This window comes from Hipposideros armiger, unplaced genomic scaffold, assembly GCF_001890085.2.
Source record: "Hipposideros armiger isolate ML-2016 unplaced genomic scaffold, ASM189008v1 scaffold_50, whole genome shotgun sequence".
Taxonomy (NCBI): domain Eukaryota; kingdom Metazoa; phylum Chordata; class Mammalia; order Chiroptera; family Hipposideridae; genus Hipposideros; species Hipposideros armiger.
Window position 1 is genome coordinate 1,180,626 of NW_017731400.1, and position 21,968 is coordinate 1,202,593.

General features: G+C 35.5%; 1 pseudogene; it reads left to right on the forward strand.

The window, feature by feature from the left end:
* The first annotated feature begins 21,364 nt into the window (after positions 1-21,364).
* Positions 21,365-21,705, forward strand: LOC109381632 (ATP synthase-coupling factor 6, mitochondrial-like; annotated as a pseudogene).
* Positions 21,706-21,968: the final 263 nt, after the last annotated feature.

Genomic DNA, 21,968 nt, shown 5'->3' on the forward strand with positions numbered 1-21,968 from the left:
TAAAGGTCTTCTTTTGTCACTTACATTCAAGATAGGAAGGATATTTCTTTTACATCGTCTATGTCTTAGTACTTCTCAATATCATATCGCATGGAATTATCTGTATAAGATTCAGTCAATGACATTTTTATTTACCTTAATGTTTTCTAGAACTTTATCATTACTTTTTCTTTAATACATAATTTCTTGCCCCTCCCCCCATGTCTTTTTAAAACCAGCAATTTTCATTATTCAACCTTCTGGTATGCTTAGATCCTAATGCAGACGTCCTTGCTTTGCCTGGTTGTAATATGCACAGATTTCAGTCACCCTGTTTTAGTTAAATAACACCGGGGCTCCAATGACACATTCAGATTTCATCTATCACGGTATATTAACTGTGAGTAATTGCATAAAGCCCAAACTTCGCTACTAGCTCTTCATCCCACAAATCACCACCTAGATAACAGATGAGCATCGTAACTAATGATCAATCACGTCACTTCTTTCAAAGACTGTTGATGATTGGTCCATGCACAGCGGCTGTTCAGGTCACACACAGACAGCAAAGCATGTAGTTGTGTTTCTACTTCTCACCTCTCGGTGCTAAAACCTGGTGACATTGTGCAACAATAGATACTTGAAGTTGGGGATGGCCAAGAGAGATGCAAGTGCAGCAAAGAAATGAAGCACAATAGCATTGGGAGTAAAATTCGAATTGAACAAAAGTGGAGTTCTGGAAGAAATCGCTGACCCTAGCAATGTTGACCCCTGTTACCCTAGACTCTAGATTTGCTGCCTAGACCATAGATATGCAACCAGAGAAACTTCATGAAGGCAAACTTATTGACATAAATAAGGAAACTGGCTGTGGTAAAGAGGATGAAGATGTCCCAGACAAATGGCACTCATATAAAACTTCTTATAAAAGGAACTCTCAGAACTATTTCATATCATCATCAGAGCCAAAAATAAAATATTGAAAGCTGATGGAGACTTAGAAAGGAGTGTGACAATTCACTCAGGCATAGAAAAAGTTCTTACTCCTCACTTCTTACTGTAATTTATACTAGGAGAAAAAAGCAAGTGCTGTTCAAATGGCTCTTGATAAGTGCTTTACAAAGAACAAAATGCACCCATTTTCAGTGTTTCTAGTGTTTGAAATTATGATGTACTAAATTAATATTAGTTTTATTATTTTTTATTCCTCTATATTCCGATAGCTGACATGGAGAGAGGTTTTAATGGTTTGACACAATTTTAAAGGTTGCAGAACAACTGTATTTTTTTTCATTGCTTACAGTCATTTGCACTACTGTGCAAAGTAAGAAGTGCCTGTACTTAAAAGTTTAAGATACAGTCATAACCTGCTTAATGACAAGGATCCATTCTGGGAGATGCGTCGCTAGGCAATTTTGTTATTATGCAAACATCATAGAGCGCACTTACACAAACCTAGATGGTATAGTCTGTTGCTCCTAGCTACAAACCAGTACAGCATGTTACTGTACAAAACAACACAGCGAAACAAGCAGAAGAGAAAATGATGCGATCAGGAGACATGGGAAACACAAGATATCTGAGGCTGCTGCTTGCATACCATGGCACACTATTTTTACAGCAAACTATTTTTATAAGCAGAAAGAGTACACTTTAAAATAACAATTAAAAGTATAGTATAGTAACTACATAAACCAGTAACATAGTCACTTATTATCATTATCAAATATCATGTCTTGCACATAATTGTATGTGCTATACTTCTATAGACTGGCAGCACAGTTTGTTTACACCAGCATCACCACAAATAAGTAATGTGTTGCACTATGACATTACAATGGCTACATCACTAGGTGATAGGAATTTTTCAGCTCTGTTATAATCTTACAGGATTGTAAATATGGTCCTTCACTGACCAAATGTGGTTACGCAGACTGTATAGGAAAATTGTATTTTGTTAAGTCTCCTAGATCAAGAGTTTTATTAAGGATTTGAAATACTTAATGTATCTTAATGTCACACTATGTACTTAATGGCACATTGACTGATACAAATCAGGAGTATACTTTGTTCTGAAGACATTTTATAAACATTTTCTATGTCACTGATATTCCAGGCAATTCAAATCAAGAAAGTCACTCACTGTCTAGGTGCCAAAATTATGACCCCAATTTGGCAGTAGAATGTTTCCATTCATTTTTCAGGTTTTTTAATTGTACCAAATAAATGATATTTTGTTGTGTAGGTTTTTTTTTAATTTGGGATATGTTACCTATTTATTCCTAAAAATCCTCCAGATGTCATCTATGAATCACATCCCTCTTTTTTCATACTGTTTTTTTAACCTATTGTTAAAAATAAATAAAAGTGAATTAAAATTAATAAATAAAATAAATAAGACAGCCATGTGAAGAATGCTTCTGCAATTTATATTTTTTGCAGTATTGCAATTGGAATCATTTTTTTCATTAGGCTGTTGAACTATTCTTTAAAAAGCTTTTAGATATAAAGTTTTCTTAAGCAGTTCAGGATGAAGGATACCCAAAAATATTTCTTTTCTGTGAACAGGTTTATAGCTCTGTATCTGTATTAGTTTCCTATTGTTACTGTAATTAATTATCACAAATTTAATAGACTGAAACAACACAAATTATGGAAGTCGGCAGTTCTGTAATCAAGGTGTCAGCATGTCACCATTGTTGCCAAAGGATCTAGGGGAGCATCCATTTGCCTGCCTTTTCTAACTTCTAGATGCTTCTTCCCAGTCCTTGCATGTCAGAATGAGCAACAGAATATCCGCATGCTGCCATCCTGCTTTTCTGATGCTGGGAAAGGTCCCCACTTTTAAGGACTCATGTGGTTAGATTGGGCCCACCCAGACAATGCCCATCTGAAGATCTCAGTCTTAATAACTGCAAGTTCCCTTTTGCCATGTAAGGTTCTAAGAATTAGAGCGTGGGCAGCTTTTGGGGGCCATTATCCTGCCTACCACAGTATGTGGCAATGAGAATAAGGAAGCAGTTATGCTTCTCCTGACTTGATTTCTACAAAACTCAGAGCTACCAACTAGACTCATTTGTCATAATTTCAAAGTACGCTTTCCCTTCTTGAACTTTTCCTGGCCATTACCCCTTGACTATCTATTTTCTGATTTTATTGTGGTAAGGTCCCTATTGTATCTGTGCTTTTACTACAGCCTAGGAGTTGTTTTATTTTTTCCTTCACTAACAAAAAAATTAAACAAAAATATTTGCATTGTCTGCTTAATGCTTCAACTTTTTAATTTGCTGAGTAGTGATAAAAGACAGAACAACAGCATATCAATTTTAACACACAAACACACACAAATGAGAATGGACGTGATCACAGAATAAAAGATGCATCTTTCAAAGAAAATGGAATGTCAAACACAATATTTAGCTATCGATATTTTCATAACTCTAGTTTCATTAAAATTAAAATACAGATAAGTAAGGTTGCATTTTCATTTTACATTTGTGTAACTTTTTTCTTCTTGTGACTATATTGACTTCATATATATTAAATGACAACTGAAGTGGAGACTGAATGACCAATCTATTTTGCTGCTTTATTATTTTTTTCTGTTTCACATAGATAAATTGATGAAAATGGAAGCAACGCATGTCTATATCACTGAATTTGGAATATTAGTTCTTTAAATAAATAAATATGTAGTTGATATTTTCCCTAAGTTTTATGGAAATTTTGATATTATATGGATACTGCTTTATGAATGTTCAAAATTGGAAATTACGCATGAGGATAAAATCGTATTTCCTTACGAGATAACTTTGATGACTTAGTAAAGATCCCAAATCAGTAGAGCTTTGCTGAGGTAACTACAAAGATATTAAAAATGATCAATTTTCTTCTCTACCAGTTATGATCTCCACACCCCCACACTTCCTTTTTTTGTTGTTTGAGCTGCTGCCTACCCTCATTTTCAATTCTGGCTCCCAGGAATAGGACCATGGAGAGATTGAGTGAGTTAGTTGATTGCACTGAAGCTGGGACCTCACATAAGGATTGGGCTGGAGTTTTCTGTCACACGTAAGAAGTAGCAGAAAAATCTAGACTCCTAAGGAAGAGGAATGAAGAAATGCTCAGAAGAAACCAGTGGTGATAGAACAGTTGACTACAGTGAGAGAGAGAATCAATTGGGCTAACTTGTTTTCAGTGCCTGCTAAAACACACTTTCATAATTTTGACCTTGAGCTCCATGTGTTCTTTCTGATAAACTCCTATTTTAGATAGAGCAAGGCTTTTTCTTTCTTTCTTTTTTTTTTTTTTGGTCATTTGCAACCTAAGATCTTTCTAAAATGTTAGTTATTTCACATGAATTCTCCACCTGCTGTACAAATTATAAAATAAAACATTTTGATGAATATGTTGGAGTCAATTAGGCATGTCTAATGTAACAAATATTTAATGAGTGCCTGTTGTGCATCATATTCAGAACTGAATCTATAAAGATGAATAAGAAGTGGTTTCTACCCGTGAAGCACTTTTTTTTCCCCAAAAAATGAATGAACATAGGTCCTGGTTTGGGTCAGACAAAAGACACTCCTTTACTGGTCATTTCTTATATCTGATACACTTTCAGTATTCAGTAACAGTGCATTTCCATATTAATAAAGCTTGGATGTACTGTGGCAATTTTTATGATCATTCAAATGTGTCCAATTTTAATTCAACTTTTTATTTAAATAAAGTAAAGTGAACATAGTAAAGGAGTGATGGAAATGTGGTAAGTTTAATCAGAAGGATTTCTCCTTGAGGAGGGTTTACAAGAGTTCCATGAAATCCAGTTACTTAGCTTTGAGAAATAAAGAAAATGTATTTGAGGGGAAGGCCCATTGGAGATAATTATCCTGTGTTCTCGGCCTCTGATGCCAAAGCCCTTCTTTTTGAACTATAGCACCCTGGTTAGGAGCTGAAGCTCCTAAAACATACTACAGGCTTTGAATTTGGGTCCTGCGTTTTATCAATGAATGGTTTGAATTAACTTTTTATTTGCTCCAGAGTCCTCATTTAAAAAAAAAGCAGGGGAGGGAGAATAATAATATCTAGTCACATAGTCATTTTGCAAATTAAATAAAAAAATATATATATATAAAACCCTTAAAATAGTACCTGGTATTTAGGGGTTGAATATATAATAGCTGTTATTATTACTGTTTTAAAATACATACCAGAAACAAATAACACAGTTGTACACACATGCAAACACACTCAGCCCAAGTACAGAGAATCATGGGAGTCTAGACTCATTATATAACTTAGGGCCTAAGAGATGAGAAGTGTTACAAAATATAAATGTATGTATAGTTAGTAAATTATGTCCAGTATCTTGGAGTTAAGTTAAGGATGCAAACCATCCCTCAAAAAAATAAAACCACATTGTTTTTATTCTTCCTTTACCCAGCTTTGCTACTCAGTAAAAATCAGTTTCATTGTTATACACTTGAACATTCATTTTCTCCAGTGCAATAATTAATGGCAAAGGGATGTTTATGGTTTACCTTTTTTTCATCAGAAAAAAAAATATGATTGGGATACAGGGAGCAAATACAGATTTATTTCTGACAGTAGTAGTTTAGCTAGAAAAGTTATATGCTAAGTTATTCCTTCCATGGGAAAGTTATAAAAATATAACTGAATTTATTTGATGGATGGAGGTTAAGTGAATGTGATATAAATATTTATAAAACACAATTGTATTATATACATAATATATGTATATATCTATACATAGATATTCATATGTATAATGGAAAATGTACTGAGGAATAAATTTTGTACACAAATAATGCTGAAAAGTTTAAGCACCTCCTTCACAAAAATTAGAAAATAAGAAGACCAAGAAACATTCTCAAAAATCAGAGATAAACAAACCTAACATGTGCCTGTAGGATTATTCAATGTACTTACTTTATGAGAAGGGTTGGAATATTTCAACTACTAATTATCTATATAAATGATAATTCTTATAATGATCAATATGATATTATACTATTAGTATTTTTTTATTGTCCAAGGAAACATAACCCTAGTGTTATCCTAACTTTCCCTCCTTATATTAATCAAGTGTTGATGACCATGACTTAAGGCCTGAAAATATTATGGTAGAAAACCTTGGCAGAGGGAAAGCCAGATCGTACGTGCATAGGATTATTTATCATGCTGTCACTGAACCCCAGGGAAGTGCAGTTCCAGCTAATTTATTACAATGTTGTTTTCATTTCTACTGGGCATGGGAAGGACTTACACGGAGGCCATTGCACTGTGATCTGCACTAGAGCAGCATCAGTGACAATGCTACTCCCCTTGCACGTTTTTATGGCACCTATTTTTCCCTGACTCTGCTCTCTTTCCCATAACATTTAAAAGCATTCATTAAACTCAATAGAAGCCAAGGGCTGTATATGTGTGGTGAGGACAGGGAGTGGAAGGTGAGGAGGTTGAAACAAATGAATGCTGCCCCAGAACTATATGCGTGTCACTTGCAAATGTGCTTGTTTAAGTCCCTAATGTCTTATGAAGGGTGATGTGATAAACAAGACCTCCAAAAGTGTGGCTCTCTATGAAGATGAGAGAAGGTTGAAAGTGATATTGAACTACTAGAATGGCTAACTCTTTCTTTTTTTAATATAAATGTACATACAAAATAAAATTGGGGAAGTGAAGAATAATGGGTTGGAAGTCACAGAGCCTAAATAGGTGAAGAATTTGTTTTAGTCTTTGCAAACATATATGAGTTATCCCGTTTCTTTTCCTCTCAAACAGTCAGAAAGTAGTTCATTTCAAATATCAATGTAGGATTTAGACTCCTCAAAAAATTACAAACTAGGAATCAGTTGTGATTATTTCCTGAAGTGTGTCATATGTGTATATATATATATATATATATATATATATATATATATACACACACACACACACACACACACACACACACACACACACATACCAGGGTGGCAAAACATATATATAAGTGGACTTTGGTCAATGATATGATACTTAAGGAGTAGTTTGCCGTAATCAGAGGTGTCTGGATGTTGATAGTAACCACCTTGAGCACCTCTTGTAATTACAGAAGTCAAACATGACTTGTATTTGCCTTTTGTTATTGGTATATATTGAGTATTACAATTTTAATACAGTTTTCCTTTCTTAAAATGTGTATACATTTTTTGGCACCCTCTGTCTATATATGTATATATACACACACATAACAATATCAACATCAAAGAGAAATGCATACCGAGTATCTAGCTCCGTTATGCTAAAAAGCAAAACACAACAATGTTTTTTATCCCCAAAAGTATAGTATATAGCTTATGTTAGTACTCTGTAGTACCCCTTTACTACCTATGCACTGTTATAGACTTTATCCAAATGAATGAGCATTTGCATGGGAGAGTGATGCTTTTGTGCAAACAAAAATCCATCTTCTAAGAACTTGAAATACTATTAATAATGCATGCTGCATGAATATAGACATATTTATATATCTAGAAGTTGCTTTCACATCTGCTATTCTATTTAATATGTCTAACAATGTCTTGAAACATAGTAAAGTAGCTCACGTTTAGCAGCTAAAGTAATGGATAACAAAGTTAAATGGCCACTTAACTAGTCGCAGTCACAACTTGAGCCCAGGACTAAGGTTACTAAATTGTGTATTATACAGATATTATAACAGGAAATTTGGTTCTATGCAGATGTTAGCACAAATACATGCCTCTGTGATGAGTCACACCATTCAGCAAGCCCCATGACCCCAAGATAAAGTGCAAGGTCTTAGACAAAGGAATGATACCCCTCTTGGACCTTCAGCACAATCCACCATTACTCAGAATCCAGTAGAACTACTTGTGGTTTATCCCACATAATTACTCTTCACAGATCTTTGCCTAAGTACACCTCTTCTTGGAAAACTGTTGTCTTTCCTTTTTCCTTATCTCACCTATTTGCCTATCACGTAATCATTTTGCACCTCTTTCACCCCACTCTCCAGTAAGTGTCCCTAACGCCCCATAATCTCTCATAGTTGCTTTGCATGCATACGTCTTTCTATTTCTCACTATTGTTCTAAAAGTAGCTGTTACTGGGTATATCACCTGCACTAGACAGTGACGTCAAAGAAGGCGGAGAAGATGTTCCTTCTTTTCTTATAGTTTTAGCACATAGCCAGGTGCCCTAGCATATGTTAAAAATAGCTAGTGAATGTGTCTATAATTTAATAAATGTGGATTTTTGATGTAATTATTTAGCTGGTTAGAGGGCATATACTAAGAGGGTCAGCGTCCTTAGGGGCCGGTAAGTTACACCATCCAAGACAGTGACCTAACTCCAGCTAAGTTTCTTCTCTATTAGGATGTATCGATAAAGTCAATAACATTTTTATGGAGCCTCTCCTAAGTACCAAGCATCGTTCTAGGTTTTGGTGAGTTAGGTGACAATGTAGATAAATGAAAAGCAAATATTAAAACTAGAAAAAAAATCCTCATATCTCACATTCTACTGATAGTTGATAAGTAACACTAGCATAGTAAATCAAGAGAAAACATTTAACATTAGAAAAAAAAATTAATATTTCTCTGAAATTATCAGGGTCTAATCTTTTTTATTACAGTATTAAAGAGTTGCTATAACCCTTTCACTACTTACTGAATTCTCATTAATCTTAGTATTCAAGTTTAGGAAAGCTATGAAATAAAAGTATTGGGAAATTATTTCGATGCTTTCCCTAATTATAGCATAGTCTTTCTCCAATATACTCATTGATTAAAGGCATACTTTATACAAATCAATGGGTGAATAGATGGAAAATATTTTACCTAGGATGACTATCCTATATAACCTTAATATAAAAACAAAACTAACTATAAAAAAATTATCAAAATTTTACATAGGCCACCAAAAAATCACCATGATTCCCAAAGGTTGTTAGTAATCTAAGTTACAGAATATTGAAGATTATAACTTCTTCACTAAGTATTTTCCTATCATATACATTCTAACCAAATTTATTCATTTCTATACAAGGGCACTATAAAGGTAAAAAAATACATTTGAAATTTTAAATGAATTTCAAAATAATTCCATGTGTTTTTTACCCTGCTTTTTAAAAATTCTCCAAAGTAAGCATGTCAATTTTCTTAAGTGAGATTTTTGTTATTCCTTTTTCTTGACAAATTTCTCTTCACTTGAAAGCCTCAAAAGACTACGTTGTAAAAATATTTAGAAAACTCTTGTAAAACCCAATCCAGGCCTAACAAACGAGAGAAAATCTTGTTTGCACAAACGCCATTGTACTGGACTCTTATTCTGCCTTTGAAATCTTCTCCGCTCCATTTGTTAATTCCAGCATTTGTTGCCAAAACCAGTCTCATGCAGGCTCTAACCAGCTTTGCACAGGTGCAATTAGATAGCTCTACCTCAGGCCAGCATTGTGTTTTTCTTGTTTCCTTCCCCAGGATTTCCCTAAGACATGGTAGGAAATCACCAGCAACCATTCTGCATTCATGTGTGAGCAATCTACAAGGTCAGGGATATGAGTGTCCATGGGTTAACCTTGACCAAAGAGATAGAGGGGTTAATATATCAATGTTTCTTCTATCCTTTCGGGTAGACAATTCTGAGGTATATTTAATAATGCTTCTCAGAAATCCCTGGATAGTATCACAATTACAAATTTTCTAACTGTGGAAGATTGGGAGATGCAATGGGTGAGAGATGAAGCACTGTTGTAACAGTGGTTCTTCAAGTATTATCCCTGAAACAAGCAGCATCATTTGATACCTTGTTACAAATGCAAATTATTGTGCCCCACAGGAGACCTATAGAATCAGAAACGCTGGGGGATGCAGCCCAGCCATCTGTATTTTAACAAGTACTCCAGATAATTCAGATGCACAGTCAAGTTTTCAAAGCACTAAGGTATATATATGTATATGATAGCTGTGGCGCTTCAACAATATAGGGGTATTCATATATAGAAGGATTGTGAAGCTCGTAGGCTTTTGTTATTGTTTTGGAAGCCCTGAAAAAAGAAAATGATAAGTCAAGTTTAGTTAAATAGCATGTTTCTAAACCAGAGTATTTTCACAGTGGAATTTTATAAACCCCCAATCTCATGCAGCCAAGGGGCTGACTGCAGAAGATAAGGCCCATGATCTAATTGTTAAGTGTGGGAGATCTTGTAAAGTAACTGAAACCATAGAGAGAAATTTATGTTAAAAATCAGGGCTTTAATAAGAAAAGAATGTGACCCTGGGACCTGGAATGGCCATATTTAAGTGAAAGTCTGAGAATCTTTTGTACACACACACACACACACACACACACACACACACATACACACATACATATACATAGAGCTATGCTGGTAAATACACATACATGCATCTATATATGAATGCATGTGCTTACTGTAGATAGATAGATACATAGATAGATAGATGATAGATTCTAACAAGAAAATTTACTTTTTTAAATTATTTTAAAATAGAGCACTATATATTTTTTTCCTTTGAGGATTCTTAGCACGCCATGAATGACACCAAGCTCGACTTCCTAAGGCACTGATTCCATTTTCTACTTCCTGTGTTAAGTGAGAGATGCTACTTTTGTCACTCTGTTATCTACAGAATCATCCATTTTCACCTCCATCAGATAAGAGAAACCCTAAGCCTAGGCCTCAGCAGAGACAGACTGTCATTTTCCTGTTCCTCTTCTAACATTTCTAAATCAAGTGTGTTAGTACAGGCAGAGACCTAAGATGAGCACTCTCAGGAAAAAGCAGAAGATCACCCTGCTCAGGCTGTGCTATTCAATATGGTAACCGCAGCCACGTGTGTGTACTGAACACTTGGAATGTGGCTAAGCCAAACTGAGATGTGTTGTAAGAGTAAAATACATATCAAATTTCAAAGACACTACAAAAATAATGTGAAATATCTTGTTAATATTTTTATACTGATTACATGTTGAAATGATTTATGATGGACAGATTGAGTTAAAATATATTACTAAATTTAATTTTATTTATTTCATTTGAACTTTTTGTAAGTATATGGATATTTGAAAATTTAAAATTATATCTGTGGATCCCAATATATTTCTATTGTATAATACTCATGCAGATGATTTCCAAATATTTGGAAATTAGGCAAAATTACTGCTAAATTATGGTCAAGAAAGAAATCACAAGAGATACTTAGAACTATTTCAAACTGAACAAACATGAGAATACAACATAAACCAAAGTTGTAGGGTAATAAATCAATGGTTTGAAGGAAATTTTAGCTGTAAGTATATTTATGAGAAAAGAAGAAAGATGTAAAAACAATTATGTCAAGTTTTACCTTAAGGAGTGAGAAATAAAACCAATTTTTGGAAGAAATAGGAAAATTTCCCAAGTCGTTTTTATGAAATTTGTGAAACAAAGCCTGACAATGACAATTCAGGCAAAGAAAAGAATTTCAGTTTCAGATCAGAAACTCTCATGATGCAGATGCAAATTTCTATAGAAATAATAGCAAAGTAAATCCACCAATACTTAAAAAAAGAATAATATACAATGACCAGTGGGGTTTACCCCAGAAATGTATGGTTAGTTTAACATTAGAAAAATAAATTGATGTAATTTACCATAGGAACAGAATAAAAGAGAAAAATCCTGTGATTATCTCAACTGATGCTGGCAAAAGCCCTTGACAAAATCCAACACTCATTAACAATAAAACATCTCAGCAGACTAGAAAATTAGGGAAACTTCCTTAATATAATGAAGGAAATTTATGAAAAACCTACAGCTAACTTCACAATAGTGAAACATTGAAAGCATTTTCCCAAAACTGGTAATAAGAAAAGATGATTACTCTCAGACCTAAATAATGGAGATAAATACTATACACATGCATCTGGAGATTCAGTATTTTCAATATATCCTTTCTTCCCACATTTCCTTAGTGATCCAGTGCTATTCCAATCAAAATTTCAGCATGCTTTTGGCAGAAACTTACAAGCTGATTCTAAAATTTACATCAAAATGTACACAACGTAGAATAACTAAAACCATTTTTAAAAGAACAAAATTGAAGGCTTTACATACCTAAACCTAAAACTTACTGCAATGCAACAATAATCATGAGAGTGTGGTAATGGAGTAAGCATAGACAAGTAGATAAATGTAACAAAACTACAATCACGAATAGACCTACAGAACTAAATTATGGCCACGGCACCAATTCAATCTAGTGGGAATTTTTTTTTAACAAATGGTGCTGAACAACTAGATATTTTTATGAAAGACAAAAACTATAACCACTATACCACTCCATACACAAATATAATTCAAGAAGAATCATAAGTCTAGCCTCAAAGCTGGAGCCATAAAGCTTCTAGAAGGAAACATAGGAGAATATCTTCACAGTATTGGGGTAAATAAATATTTTTTATAGGATACAAAAAGTTAAAAAATGAAAAGGACAGAAAAGAAAAAAAATGGTGAATTGAACTTCATCACAATCAAATTTTTCTAGTCACAAAAAGAGATTACAGACTAGAAACAATAGTGTGTGTGTGTGTGTGTGTGTGTGTGTGTGTGTGTGTGTGTGTGTGTGTGTGTCCAGGAAATATTTAAAACAAAAACAAAAAACTCCTACTGATCAACAATAAGGAAACAAGTAACACATCTTTACCAAAAAATACTCACACCTCACTCCCTGGAATTTGTGAATATGTTACTTTACAAGGCAAAAGGAATTTACTGATGTGATTAAATTACATATTTTGTGATGAAAAGGTTATCTGGATTATTTGGGTGGGCCAATCTAATCAACAGCGTTCTTAAAATCTGAGAAACTTTTTAGTGCTGAGTTCAGAGAGAAAGGGAAATGTGACCTCATAGAGTGGATAGAGAGATGCAGTGCTCCCTCTCACCTTTGAAGGTGGAGGAAGAGGCCATGGGGTCAAGGAATGCCAGTCACCTCTGAAAGCTGAATACAGTGAAGGGATTCACCCCCTAGAGACTCTAAAAGGAACACAACCCTGTTACACTTTGATTTTAGCCCAAAGACACCTGTGTCAGATTTCTAACCTACAGAGCTAATAAATAAAGCTAATAAATTTGCATTGTTTTAGACCACTAAGTTTGTGGTAATTTGTTATAGTAGCAACAGAAAGCTAATACACAACCCAATAAAAGGGCAAAGTCTTCAACAAATACTTCTCAAGAGATAAAAGAATGGCCAATGAGCACCTCAAAAGGTGCTTGACTTCATTATTCTTTAAGGCAATATAAACTAAACCCAGAATGACTACCATTCTACTCCCGCTAGAATGAGCAGTATTACAAAACAAAACAAAACAGATAACATATAGTATTTATGCTATGGATCAAATGTTGTGGTGTTCCACCAAAATACACTGAAGCCCTAATCTTCAATATGATGGTATTTGGAGGTGGTGACTTTGGGAGGTAATTAAGTCACAAGGGTGGAGTCCCCATGAATGGGATTAGTGCCCTTAGAAGGTTAGATGGGAGACAGGTAATTTCTTCCTCTGTCATGTGAGGATACAAAAAGGTGCCATTCTGCAAACCAGGAAGAGAACTGTAACCAGAAACCAAATCAACTGGCACCTTGATCTGGGACTTCCTAGCCTACAAATCTTTGAGAAATAAAAGTTTATTGTTTAGGCTACTCGATCTGTGGTATTTTGTATAGTAGCAGTTTATGTTAAAGTAATTGGCAAGGATGTGGAGGTATGAAAAAGCACCATGATATGCAGAACTTCTTAATAACATTATGATCAAGTTAAATACATGCTCTATGACCCAGCAATTCCATTCCTAAGTATTTACGTAAAGAAATGTTAGTATTTTCAAAGTAACTTTATTCATAACTCTTACAAACTAGAAAACACAATGCCATCATGGGGGACTGGGTAAACAAATAGTGGTATATTTCAACAAAAAATATTAACCAACAATAAAAATAAATGTATATCTCATATACCTAATAACATGGATGAACTTCAAAAACATTGTTGAGTGAAAGAACTCATATAACAGAGTATACATTTCTACTTGATTTGTATTGTTATAAATCTGTCTAAATTTAAGTTAAATTAACTATCAGTTTAATGTGATAGAAATCAGAAAGTAGTTGCCTTGAATTTGGAAAGAATTGATGAAAGAGTCTTTAGAAAATCTCCTAGGGTGATGGTAAAAACAGCTATATCGTGTTTAGAGGGATGGTTTCGCTTGTGTATAACGTAGTCGACACTCCTTGAACTGAACACTTAAGATCTGTGCATTTCGTTTTATGTAAATTTCCCTTCAGTACTCTAGTTTTGCTCAGGTATATTTGGACAGCACATTGCCTCACTCTTAAGCTGCAACACTCTCACTATCTGTCTGGTAGCTCTTCTGAAATGTTGAGGTAGACGCTTCAGGAACTTGCTCTGTCTCTGCACGTGAAACCCAGGAGTGAAGTGATGGGTGTGGCCGTTTGAGCACGATTGTCCAATGAGGAATGGGGTTTCATTCTTTCAGCAGAGAGATCTGAGATCCGTTCTGTTGGTGTCCTCAGGAGCTTCTGTTGGGATTGGGTGACTAATGCAAAAACTCACCCAGGTGCTGTTGTTTTCCCCTGATAACCTTTTATTCCACTCTCAGTACACCTGCTTCCTTAGAACATATTCTCACAAAAACTAACTGAATACAAGCGTTTGTCTCCTGCTCTGCTTGGGCAGAAGCCAGGATAAAATGTCCTTATAGTAAATGCACCTCCCTCTCCCTGGTAATACATGTATTTTGTCTTAATACTGACTCTTATAGCTGTAGTATTTTAAATAAAGTGGTTGCCTTTATAGTATAATATTCATGTATAATAACTATGCATGGATTTCATACACACACACACACACACACATACACACATATGTGCCAAAAAATGTATACACACTTTAAGAAAGGAAAAAACTGTGTTAAGATTATAATACTGTATATACTGATAACAAAAAATGAATACAAGTAACTTGACTTCTGCAATTACAAGAGGTGCTCAAAGTGGTTACCATCAGCATAATTTTAATACAGTTTTTTTCCTTTCTTAAAATGTGTATACATTTTTTTGACATCCTCTGTATATATAATATAAACATCAAAATCAGAAATCACTAAAAGCTTTTTAAAGGTTAAATTTAACTCAGCATGCTTTATATTTTAGTTTGGTAGAGTAACTGCAGAAATGATTGTTTTGTCTAATGGAATTCCTTTCAAACTGGTAAATATCTCCTATCACATTATAATGTTTAGGTCCTGATTTGTTATAATATTGTACATATTTTGCTTATTCCTTTTATATTTACATATTAAAATCAATAGTACAGTTTACATCTTCAGATACCTTAGCTATAATGCCTATCAATTTAAAACTCAAGAGTTTTAAACTTGAAAGCTTCTTCATGGCTAAACTTTATTAAAACACATTCAAGTAATATTTTAGTCCTGCAGGCCAGGCTGGTATGATGTCAACTTGGTGAAGTTGCTCAGTGTATTTTCATTTTTATCTTTTTTAAACCTTGACTTCCTTGAAGATGTCATTTCCCCATTGAGGGCAACTCCCACTCAGCTGGGGTTCCTATTTTCTCACTGTTGTATAATTGAAAGAAGAAAGGCTTTGGAGTATGAGAAGGAGGGATGGTTCTCTGCCTCACCCCCTGCCAGACATGGATCTGTTGACTAAATCTTTTAATTACTCTGCACTTTAGTTTCCTCATTGTAGTAGATTGTACTTCCTGAAAACGTCATCGAAATATTTCTGGTTCCTTATGCTTTTCCTGAACCTTGTCACCCCCCATGAGGAGATGAAGCCTCTTCTCACCTTCCTCTGCGCCTGCTTGAAAATGGGCAGGTTTCTGACTTCTCCAATAAATAGAGCATGGCACAAAAAAATACTACTTGAGTTCCACAGCTGGATTAGAAAAGGGAATGTAGCTTCCTCTTGGCTCTCTTTCTTTTGGGACATTTGCCCTTGAAATCTAGCCCCTATGCTGAGAGGAAGCCCAGACTAGTTTGTTTATAGAGGTAAGATGGAGAAGCCCACAAGGAAAGAAAGTGTGCTCCTAGCATCAACAGCCAGACGCTGAGTGAATGAGCCTTCAAATGATTCTCATTCCAGCCTTCGAGCCTTCCACTGAGGCCTCAGAACACATCATGGAGCAGAGGAAGTGTTCTCTGCTGTATCTTGTCTGAAATCCCGACCCACACAATCCATGAGCATAAGAAATGGTTACTCTGTGCCACTAACTTTGGAGTTGATTTACTGTGCAGCCACAGTAACTGGAAGAGATTATGGTGCCTGAAAGTACCAAGGGGCCTGCCATTACAAAACCTAAAAATGTGGCAGTGGTTTTGGGACCAAGTGGAAACCTGAAGTTGGAAGGGCCCTGGAAAGTCTGCCTGTCTTCCTACTCACAGCCCATAATAATAATGAAGAACTCACAAAAGTCTGTGGTTATGGTCATGTCTTGAAGTACTTCCTGATTTGATGCGAAATAGGAAGATGGAAGTTTGGGTATTATGTACTGGTTACTGGGACAATATCATTCTCCTTGACAGCATTAGCATTAGGTTTCCACCTTAATGTATTTCACATTCTGCTGTTCCCTCATTTGTCTACTTTTGATATAGAAGTATAGGATTTAACAAAGCCAGGAGAAATTATATTGATACTTTAAATTAATCCTTATTTTGGAAAAATGAACGTGGTATTTTGAATGCCTTCTCAACTGATAAAAGATTTGTCCCCATCTGTGATTCTACCACTTTCCCAAAAAATATTGGTTGTTGGAAAAGTCACGACACATTTTTCCAATGAAAAACATAGAAAAAATATCATGACTTTTCCGATAACCCAATATTTTTATCTCCTTTTTGTTCTCTTATCCTTTAAACAAATCTACTCCAAACCCAGAGTTTACAGTAAGAAAATAGCTGACAGGGATACAATATAATTTATCAGCTTTACCATTGTCTGCAGTTAAATGTTTCATTTTTCTTTCTATCTAGGTAGTAACTAAGCTTGACTGTTCCATCTGTTAGAATTGAAGAAGCAATGGATACAAAACTCCCACAAGATTCCCAGTTCCTGGATCCTATTTTGGTGAAGGGCTAGCTGAAAAGACATTATTATGATGTTAGCAATAACTCAAGCTTGTGAGGTCTGTCTCTTGTTTTATTGCCCTCTTTTGTTTTGATTTTTCTCTTCCATCCTTCTCTCTGTCTCTGAAGTAAAAATACAATTGGATACAGGTAAAAATAAAATGGTTCAAAAATCACACAAATGATGCCGCCTGTCTTGCAACTAAATGCAGCAATAGCCCAGAGAGATTTATCACTGCACTTTGTAAAGCCCTTCTGGTTCATTTATTTATTTAGTTTTATTATGCCTACCCCACCCCCTCCTCTTTACACTCTGTGGCTGCTGGTTCCTGTTTATCAGGGGTTACATTTTCATCCATTCACGAAAAGGTGACACCACATCTATTTTAAGTGACAGCTACCAAATAGGCTAGTCTAGCCTGATTAAGTACACAGGGAGTTTCTTTTCTTTTTCCTTAAAAAATAATTATTCACATAGACTAGGGGGAGGGTGGTATAGGAACATATTAGTCTTTTACTTGTAACAGTTAATATTTAGTTAACTTTCAAGGAATATTGATTGAGGAAATGCTGTATTTCTGAAAATATTTTCTTAATTGTCTGAGAAGTGAGAATTGCATTTATTAAGAAAGTCATTCAGTAAACAAAGATAACAATGAGCTATTTGCAGGGTTATAATCTCACCCTTAAATAAAACATGAACAGATCATTGGTCATGCTAAACCCAATGATCTATGAATCAGTCAAATGAAGATTCAGAATTAAAAGGTACAGACTTTTACATTATATATTTATATATATTTTGTATATATTGTATCATACATTACTTAATGTCCAAACTTCCATCTTCCTATTTCTCATCAAATCAGGAAGCACTTCAAGACATGATAAACACAGACTCATGGGAATTCTTGCTTGTTTTTCTGGGCCGTGAGTAGGTCAAGGTAGGGAAGACTCTCCAAAGCCCTTCCAACTTCAGACTTCCTCTTGGTCCCAAAGCCCCCACCACATTTTATATACTCGCAAATATACTGGGGGTGCCAAAAAAAGGTACACATTAAGAGATGTTATCTATGTATTACTTTTCAAAGTTTAATTGAATTAAGGTAGCAATGTGTAATATGATGTTCGCTCAAAAGATGGTGTTAATCAAATGAATGCTAGCGTCATTCATTGTATTACAATTTTAATACATTTTCTCCTTTGTTAAAATGTGTATAATCTTTTTGGTACCTTCTCTATATTCTCATTCAAGCAGATTTAAAGAGTATGATAGCAATGGTTGCTTAGGTCTTTAAAAAGTGAAATATTAGGACTTCCTCCTCATATAGAGTTATATTAATTAATTAACAATGCTAAAAAAGGCCAAATTAAAATACAGCCTTACTTTCTTGCATTTAATGGTTAGATTTTGTTTTAAAAAATCAAGGTTGAAAAATTATAAATGTCAGCTAGAGAATGGCTGCATCTTTCATGTCAGGCGGTTCTACCTGGTTAGTTACCTCTGTACTGAGAGCAATAGTAACTTGGAAAATGGCAACCTTTTGGGGCCATTAGCCTCCTTGACTTCCCTTAATACCTGGGGAGAATCATGTCATCTGCATCACTGGATATATCACCTTGAAATTCCAAGGCACTGTGTTGCTTGTTTGAATTGTTTGTTTTTTATTTTCCACCTTTAAAAATTGATTGTTATCAACAGGCAGTTGAAGATCTCTCTCTCTCAAGCCACTTACCTGAAGTGTCCAGAGAGCCATGGAGTCATACTCAGTTTAAAGGAGTTAGGCCTGTTTTCAAAAGCCCGAAGAGAATTACAAAATGAAATTGGAATAAGTGATTAGTGGTCTTGCTTCCATTGCTTCCATCCTGGTGTCATGTGTGCGGCTGTATGCTACAATGCCTTTGGTAACCACCGCTCTGCATAGGCCCCCGCAGTGCCCCATAAGTGGGTGTGACAGAAGCAGGTCTTTTAGTTCACACTCACAGGCTGGGCTGTTATCTCCTGAAGGTGACACTGTGGTTGGGTAGCTGAGCCCTGAGTGGGTCCCAGCTGCAGAGACACACTGCTATTATCAGGCCTTCTCCATGAAATGCCAGAACCTGCTAGAAAGCTCAGATGGCTCTGCTCTCCGCACAGTGACTTCTCTGGGGGCTTCCTTGTTCTTTCCTGGTCCCATATTTCAGACATGGCTACTTCAACCCATTCACCAAATCTTAGAATCAGTTTTGTTTTTTAAACATTTTTATTGGGGAATTGGAGGGATGGGAACAGTGCTGGGGAATTGGGGGAAGGGGAACAGACAAGCTACCGTCCTTTTGTTCTTCAGTCTAGTTGTGGAGGACGTTGCTTCACTGGCCCAAGTTGGCACCATCATTGCGCTCTTCCCGGGCAAGGCAGATCAGTCACCGACTTCTGGACAGCCAATCACTGCAGCTGCTGGCCGCTCACGCTGGCTGCTGGCTACACACGATAGCCTATGGCAACCCACTGCAGCAGGGGCTGCAGCCTATGCAGACACCGGTGACTCCCAGCAGTCCAGCTCCAACAACAGCTTAAGCTGTTGTTCAGCATCTTAGCTGTGGAGGGCAGTGTCACTGGCCCTCATATGTGGGATCCGAACCGGGCCCTCTGGCGTCCCAAGCCAGTTTTTAACCATCGCGCCACTCGGCCGGCCCTCAGAATCAGTTTTGAATCAGTCTTCCACCTAAAAGGTCCCCTGAATGCAAGAAAAAATTACCATGTGGCTTCTGAGACCTACGCTAAGTAAGGATAGTTAGGAGTGATAACTTTGGCTAAGCTTCAGACAAGTTTCATGAGGGCAAATGGCACCTTCTATATTTGTATTTTCATAATTAAAGAGGATTGTTCAAAGGTTTAGAATGAGTCAAAGAAATTTTGCGCCTGGGTGATCCTCTAGCTGTAATGCTCAACAGAGAAGCACTGGCAGGCTTCTGAAAGTTCACCTTGCCATGAGAACTATTTTATTGGTCTTGTGGAGGTTTTGTTTCCTTTTTAAATTTTATTTGTCAAGAGGCCCAACATGTGGTATAGACAGATGCTCCTCTTCTTAATAGACTCTGAATTCACAGTTAAAAAAAAAAAATCAACATATGAGATAGGGTATACAACTATATAAACAGTGTGAACCAAATATGAAAGTAAATAATTAGGGAAAAAAGAATGAAAAAATACACTAAATATTATTAATAGTAGCAACAATTTATAAATTGTGAGATAATGCATTAATCTTCATTATTATTTTCAGAAATGAATGCCTATTATATTTATAATTAGAGAAAAATAATAATAGCTTGGAAATCAACACACAAGAGGATAATTGTAAGTTTTCTTTACTGTTTTGTTTTGGAAAGCATTACATATATAAATATTTAAAAATAACAAAATCCATTGGTCTAAAATGTAGAACTATAGGGCTTCTTATATTGTTCCATGGTGCAACTGTTTTGGAGACTATCTGTGAAAATAGAAGAAAATTTTTATATTAATAAAAAAAGGAATGGTAGTTGTTCTTCACACAATTCTTCTCAAATATTCTTAGCTTGTATTTACCCTCAGATTATGTCAAACTTCTTAAATTTATATTTTCAGCCTGTAGGTCTTTGGATGGCAACATGTTTTAGGTTTTTTACTTGTTAACTTTGCAAAAATTTTACTGGCTCTAAAACTACATCCTTTGCTGTCCTGCAAATATTTTTAGTATTCTTGGATTTGGTCAGTTACCATAACGTTTTGTGCTGCTATTATATTTTCACTTAGTCTCTGACTTTCCAAAATCAAAGGTCTCACTTTCATTTTTCCGTGTAATTATATATTGTTTGAATACCTTCATAATTTTATTTGCTCTCTCTATGACCATTTAAACATCCCCGGAGTGCTGACCAGACCACTCTTAAGATGTGTTTGTCCATTGTATTTTCCTTACTTTTTCAAATTTTGGTAAGAGAATGCATCTAGTGTTATTTCTAACAGGCTTGTCTTAAAAATGCCTTAGTGATTGTCTCCCAGATGTGTCCTGTCCATTGAGCATCTACAAACTGAAGTGATGGCCCATAATACATTGTAAAAGCAGGTAGGTGAATGGGCAGATCCAGGGCCATAAGTAGAAAGGAGGCAGAGGCAGTGGCTCTGGCAGCTTGGGACTGAGTGCAAGTAATAGACTCCCCATGATTCTTCAGAGGATGTTCAAGTTCTCTTCTGTCGTTTCCCTGGCAGTCTCAGTCCACTTGCAGAGTAACACTGGTGTTAGAGCAGTTGGCATTTGATGAGAACTTGATCCTATATAGAAACTTTTCTTGGACTAGAGAATGCAAATCTAAGTGATAGGTATCCGGAGGACCTGTTGATATTGGCCCAGTGTATCAGCAAGAGCTGAGTAGGGAGCTTTTCTAAGCTTAAGCAAATGTACGGTAAAGCAGATGTGACGATGTTCTCCAACTTCATATTTGAAGGTACCAATTTTGAAATCATGGAAAAACCCCAGTCTGAAAAACTACTATGCAATTAATCTGGCAATTTGTCCCATATTAGTTATACAACTAATCAGAAATATCAGAATAAACATACATTTTACAACTGTCAAGTGTTCCTTTAATTCTGATTCCAAATACATTATTTGGTGTTGTTGGGTGTAAAAAAAGAAAAGGTTTATAGATGGCCTTGACATTATAACTCTGCTGACCCGATGACCACCTCTGCTTTCATTTTCTATCCAAATAAAAATAAGTAAATAAAATAATCAACCTAGAGAGGACTTGAGCAAGTGAGAAA